Raw genomic sequence first — 6,127 nt, 5'->3', positions numbered from 1 at the left:
CAATCACTGCACAAAGGTGAGCTCTTGCACCCAGGCTCTCCAATTACTCCCTCCATAGGCTGGAACAGATGGCAGCTGCAGGTGAGGTTACAGAAGCGATCTGTCACTGGTGAGAGAGGTTCTCCCAATGAGGTGGGATGAGACATCCAATTCAAAACTTGTTACCTACAGAAAAGGGTAAATTCATTAAAAATTATTTTCCCAACATTTTCTTACCTCTGAAACTCACCAGTGCACCATTGGATCCTTCACACCACTTCTGCAGCTGTCATCAATGCAGAAACATTACAGCAGACTCACCACATGCCACATTTACCTAGCATGGTGTCTGGACATCGGGAAACATGAGGCAGAAGTGGCAAAATTGAAAAAGAGCCTGTTAACAAGTATCAAGTACATGTTAACAGGCAGTTAAGTGGCTATAATCCTCTTCCCGCCACTAGGTGTCGGGTCCATGCGCAAAACGGGGACCCGACACTTGGGAAGATTGATTGGAGGTGTGTTGACAGCGGGTTTCCTACCCGCTGTCAATCTTTGCGATTTTGACAGTGGTCCCGCCTCCAAACCCACCCCCTGAGCACTGGCAAAATTCCGGCCTTTATGTCGTCCTCACAACTTGCCTTCCCACCTGTCTTTGTATCGTCCACAAATTTGGCTACAGTAGACTCGGTCCCTTCATCCAAGTCATTAATATAGATTGCAAATAGATGAGGCCCCAGCACTGATCCCTGTGGCAACCCACTAGTTACAGATTGCCATCCTGAAAATGACCCATTTATCCCGACTCTCTGCTTTCTGTTAGTTAGCCAAACCTCTATCCATTACCCCCAACACCATGAGCTCTTATCTTATGCAGTAACCTTTTATGTGGCACCTTGTCAATTGCCTTAAATTAAACATTTAAAACACAATTAAATATTTTCAAAAATAAATGTAAACGTTTTAAAGGGGCCAAAAATAACCTAAACTAATTTTAAAGTTTTTTAACGCTTAAATAATTAAAAAATGTATTTTAATATTTATTTAAACCCTTACGCTGGTAAAAGAGGGCCTTACGCCTGCTTTTACCGGGCATAAGAGCTTCGTGGGCATTCGCTGGGCAGTAGTTGGGCCAATAGCCCAACTCTCCACCAGCGAATGTCCATTTCCCGGGGATACGGTGGATCTGTCGAGCTGAAACTTGACAGATCGCAAGTAACGGGTTTTTGCGCATGCGCATCGCACGTGGAAACCTGGAACTTGCGGGGCACTTACAGCCGCGTATGCACAGCATACACGGTCATAGGCCCAGGAAAATCTGTCCGAGTAGTCTTTCTGTGCAATTCCTTGTTTTTTTGTTCTAACTCAATGGGATCAAAATTCCGCTCAAGGTCATTAAGGCAGATAACGGCAGTGTCGACATTATAGCGTCCACATAAAAGGCCAAGATTTTTCTAGTTCCTTGGTGTTGGTTCTGCTCTGTTGAGAATAGAGTAACACTAAGATTCCAGTCCGTCCAACAAACGACTGTTTTACAACCTGTTCAGAGAAATTCTCAGTTACAGTAGTGTCTGCACGCCTGAGGAGAGCCAACATCACACATTGTGTAACAGTGTGAGAGCTGCCCAGGCACATCAGCCATCATTTCAGTTAATGAGTTCCTGTGCCGAAACAATGCATATCCTTTTCATTGCTAGGTGCTGTTCCAGAGCTGGTACTCATTGCCTGTCCCAGTGTAAGCTGATTATACAGTTACAGGTCAGTACTGCAGAGCTCAAACCTATTGCGCTGGTTTAAAATATTGGTGCCATTATTATTTTTAATCATTCTTAATCTCTTTTTTTTTTGGGGGGGTGGGGGTTGTAATTTATTCCCCATTTCTGATCTGCCTGGCCTTGATGCCTTTGTTTGATTTAGAGGGCTAGCGGGTGCCCGAATCAACTGCCTCCACCCTGGCAGCATTCTACTGGAGTTGCTCAAAGTTATCTGAGTCTGACTGGCCCCCAATTCCCCTCTCCCCCACATAGAGAGTCTCCATAACCCACACATAGCACCTCTACATGGGTCGGGTAAGGAAGTGCGTGTGACACTCGGCAGCACGGCGTAGGTGGTTACTGCTCCAATATTGAGGCCCAATTTTAACTTACAGCAATGGCAGTAAACAGGCGGTAGTGAGTGGAAAGGAAAGTCAGGTGGTGTGTCTAACAGGCGGCTGTATAACAGGCGGGTGTATAACGGTTGGGTGCATAACGGGCGGGTGTATAAAGGGCGGGTATATAATGGGCGGGGTGTGTAACAGACAGGTGTATAAAGGGCGGGTGTATAATGGGCGGGGTGTGTAACGGGCGGGTGTATAACAGGCGGGGTGTGTAACAGGCGGGTGTGTAACGGGCGGGGTGTATAACGGGCAGGGTGTATAACGGGCGGGTGTTTAATGGGCGGGTGTATAACGGGCGGGGTGTATAACGGGCGGTTGTATAACGGGCGGGGTGTATAATGGGCGAAAACAAGCAAGAACTTGCATTTATATAGCGCCTTTCACTGTTAGGTTACTGTGGAAACTCAGCCGTCAATTTGCGCACAACAATGTCCCACAAACAACAAGGAAATACCTGACCAGATTATGTGTTTTTTTTTAATGTTATTAGTTGAGGAATAAATGTTGGCCAAGATACCGGGGAGAACTCCCTGCTCTTCGAATGCTGCCATGGGATATTTTACGTCCACCTGAGCGAGCAGACGCGGCCTCGGTTTAAAGTCTCATCCGAAAGACGGCACCTCCGACAGTGCAGCACTCCCTCAGCACTGCACTGGAGTGTCAGCCGAGATTTTGTGCTCAAATCTCTGGTGTGGGGTTTGAACCCTCCTGTTTCAAGGTTCAATATTATGCAATTAAAACAGAAAATGCTGGAGAAACGCAGCAGGTCAGGCAGCATCTGTGAAGAGAGAAACCGAGTTAACCTTTCAGGTCGATGACGAAAGGTTTCTCCAGCATTTGCTGTTTTTATTTCAGATTTCCAGCATCTACCGTATTTTCTTTTTGTTATTATTATGCAATATGTATATTGCTTTAAATTTTAGAAGTTTTACTATTCCAAAAAATTAAAATAAGTGTCTTTGATTGGCACAAAGGTGCTGATTTTACACCAAGCTGTCAGCCGATATCGACATGCTGAACCCTGCAGGCATCCACACTGTCAGCTTGTGCTCCAAGTACACTTGCTTTGCACAAATTAGCAGAAAACATCGGACTGAATTATTTATTTTACTTTCCTTTGAACTTGGGGCAGTTATCTTTAGTTGTAACCAGTGTTAGAATTGAGGTGAAAGAAATTGTGAATGAGAAAAGCGAGTTAATCAAACAGACACGAAAATAAAAGCACTCCAAACAAAGGATGGCACAGGAGCTTGATATCTTGATGGTTCTGCTGAAGGAAAGGGGGTGAAATTGGTCCCGCGCGGTAATATAACACACAGGGGATAATGAATCGCCAGCCCGTTTCACACCCCGACTGATATTCTTTATCACAATTGGAAGAGACAGTGGGGCAGGCTTTAAAACCAGCTGCAGATTTGCTATCGCCCCTTCTGTGCTCCCGCCCGACACCAATTTCACCCCAAATACTAAATGTAGAGCCTGGGAATGTTCAAATGAGAACAAATGGAGCTGCTAGCTGTCGGTGGGCAGAGGCACCGGATGGGTTAATGGTCAGCACTGGAGGGGGAAGGGCAGCTCCAACAGGCTGAAGTCTGAAAAAGTCATTCATTTTTAAAACGAAATTCCCGCCTGAAAATGTCAAAAATAGCTACTATGAATTAATTAAGTGTTGGTTAAATGTTGAAAACCACAGTATTAATAAAGCTGCAATTAATTCCCTTCTGAATGCAGAAAATGATTGTTATTTTCCCTGGAATGATAAGGGCTCGGCACTATGTGAATACCAAGTGACGGATAAAATAAGACTGGCGAAATGCAGCTGGCGCAAGTCACTCAAATTTACAGCTCAGATGTGCACACACTGAAGATGCTGGCTGATTAATTCAAGGGGAGTCGCTCTTAGAAACATAATACAGAAGGTAACAGAGATTGTGTCAATTAATGTCTTTTCCAGATTTACTAACCTTTGCGCAAGCAAGATGAGAAAGTTCCGCAAGGTATGATTACTGCGCGCAAAGCTCTCTCCCTCTCACCAACACTGACCTTTTGATAATCTTTCTGTATCCCATTCTTCTGTGGTCTGAGGTCTTTGTTATTTGCATAATAAGAAAAAGTAACCTTTAAAGGCTTCATTTCTGCATGTAATGGGGAAGAGTGTGTGCAGTCGATAGAAATTAGCTAAAGAAGATTTTTTCCCCCTTAACATGAGCAAAATGGCAGCGGACGTTACTGCACAACCACTTCTTCCACAAGAATCTATTGGTGCAAAGCATTCAGGGGGTCACTCTAATGTAACCCGGCCGGCAGGCATGGTGTTGTGTTTGGGTCGGGCACCGGTTTTACACCCCGCCTGATTATACGCTCCCTTTGGACGGGACGGTGTGTGGAATGAGCGTCGGAACCGAAGCCGCCCCGATCCCGCCGGGTTCAAATTCTATTGCATTGGCAGCTCCTTGTAAATCCCTGGCTCCTCCCCTTTAACAATTATCCCGAAGAAAGTGAGGAAAGAGGTTAGGACAGAGTTCTTGGCGCAGGGAGTAGTGGAGGCCGAGGCCAGTTCATCTTTCAATTGAAAGAGCGGATGAACCAGCGGCAGACAGGGCTATGGGGATTATCTTTGGGTTGTTCCAGTAGAGAGATGATGGCTTAAATGGGCTCCTTTTGTGTGTGACATTGGGCTTTAAATTCACCGTTCAATGGCTTATTATAAGTGCAGTGTAAACTATGACAATAGATTTGAATATGTTTAATTACTCTGTTAATTGTAATTCAGTCTGGACTGTTATAAAGGGCACTGCGGCACCTCCATGTCTTTCACAAGACCACAAGATCGTTATGGATGAGGAAAGCCATTCGGCCCATCTTGATTCGTCCATTCAGAGAGATTCCTAATACCCCCCTTTGTCGCCTCACCAGACTCTGCTTCCCCTGAATGAAACCCCAGATCCCCGTTGCTCAACACTTCCCCACCTTACCATCCCTCTGTCACAGAACATCACAGCGTCCTCTTGGGCACAAAGCTGAAATGAAAGCCACCGCAAAACAAACATTCCAAACATAATTTATAAATGATTAATTCTAATATTACATGACAAAGTCAATTAATCACCCTTGTGCATTCCCTTCGTGTCTGTCTTTGGTGTGCCTTTGCCTGTCCTGGTGCTCCTACAAAGTGCTACCCCAGTGGCTGCAGCACGGCTGGTGGAAGGCTGCTGACTTTCTGTGGGGGTGACTGCAGATGGCCTTGCAGGATGACCTTGAGCAGCTTTAGATCTAGAAGGACTGGCTGTAGACTGCACCACCTCGGCATGGGCGGCAGCAGTCTGGGCTGGCTGGCTGGCTGACAGGCAACAGCAAGGGCAATGGCGGAGCATCAGGGGTGGAAGTACAAATGCTGTCATCCTGAGAGAGGACAGCAGGTTCGAGCTCCACGGAGCCACTGGCACTCTGTTGGAGGACAGATTGCTGGACTGCTGTGACACCCTGCAAGCTCCTTTCCACACTGGTAAACCCAGCCACGATGGCAGCGGTCTGAGCTTCCGTGGCAGCAAGCTGAACCTGCAGGCGAGCAGTCTGAGCTCCCACTGCAGTACTGAGACATTGGGTCGCTTCCGCTTGCGGTGCAATGGAAGCTGAGACTTTGCCCATCACACCCAGCATACTGGTTGGATCCACAAGTGCTCTCATGGAGTTGCCCATCACTTCCATCCTGGAAATCATGGGCTCCAAGCTTCGCACAAAGCCCCGTGCAAGGTTGGAGCTGGACTCCTCCGTGCTCCTGGCCAGTGACAACAGGCTCTCGGCAGGCCTGCACTAAGCATTTCTGTGTGCATGCCCATCACCCTTCTTCTGAAGACCGCCCCATCGACGTCCTCATCTGAGTCCTCTGCAGCAGAACTCACGTGCGACCTTGCCCTCCGGGGAGCTGGCACCTGCACTACGCTTTCCCCCTGCCCTGGCTGCAGCCCACTCATGCCCGGTGTCTCACCA

Source organism: Somniosus microcephalus, chromosome 25 (assembly GCF_052327205.1).
Source record: "Somniosus microcephalus isolate GS21.2 chromosome 25, FLI_Smic_1.0, whole genome shotgun sequence".
Classification (NCBI taxonomy): Eukaryota; Metazoa; Chordata; class Chondrichthyes; order Squaliformes; family Somniosidae; genus Somniosus; species Somniosus microcephalus.
Note: the sequence above shows the minus strand (reverse complement) of the source record.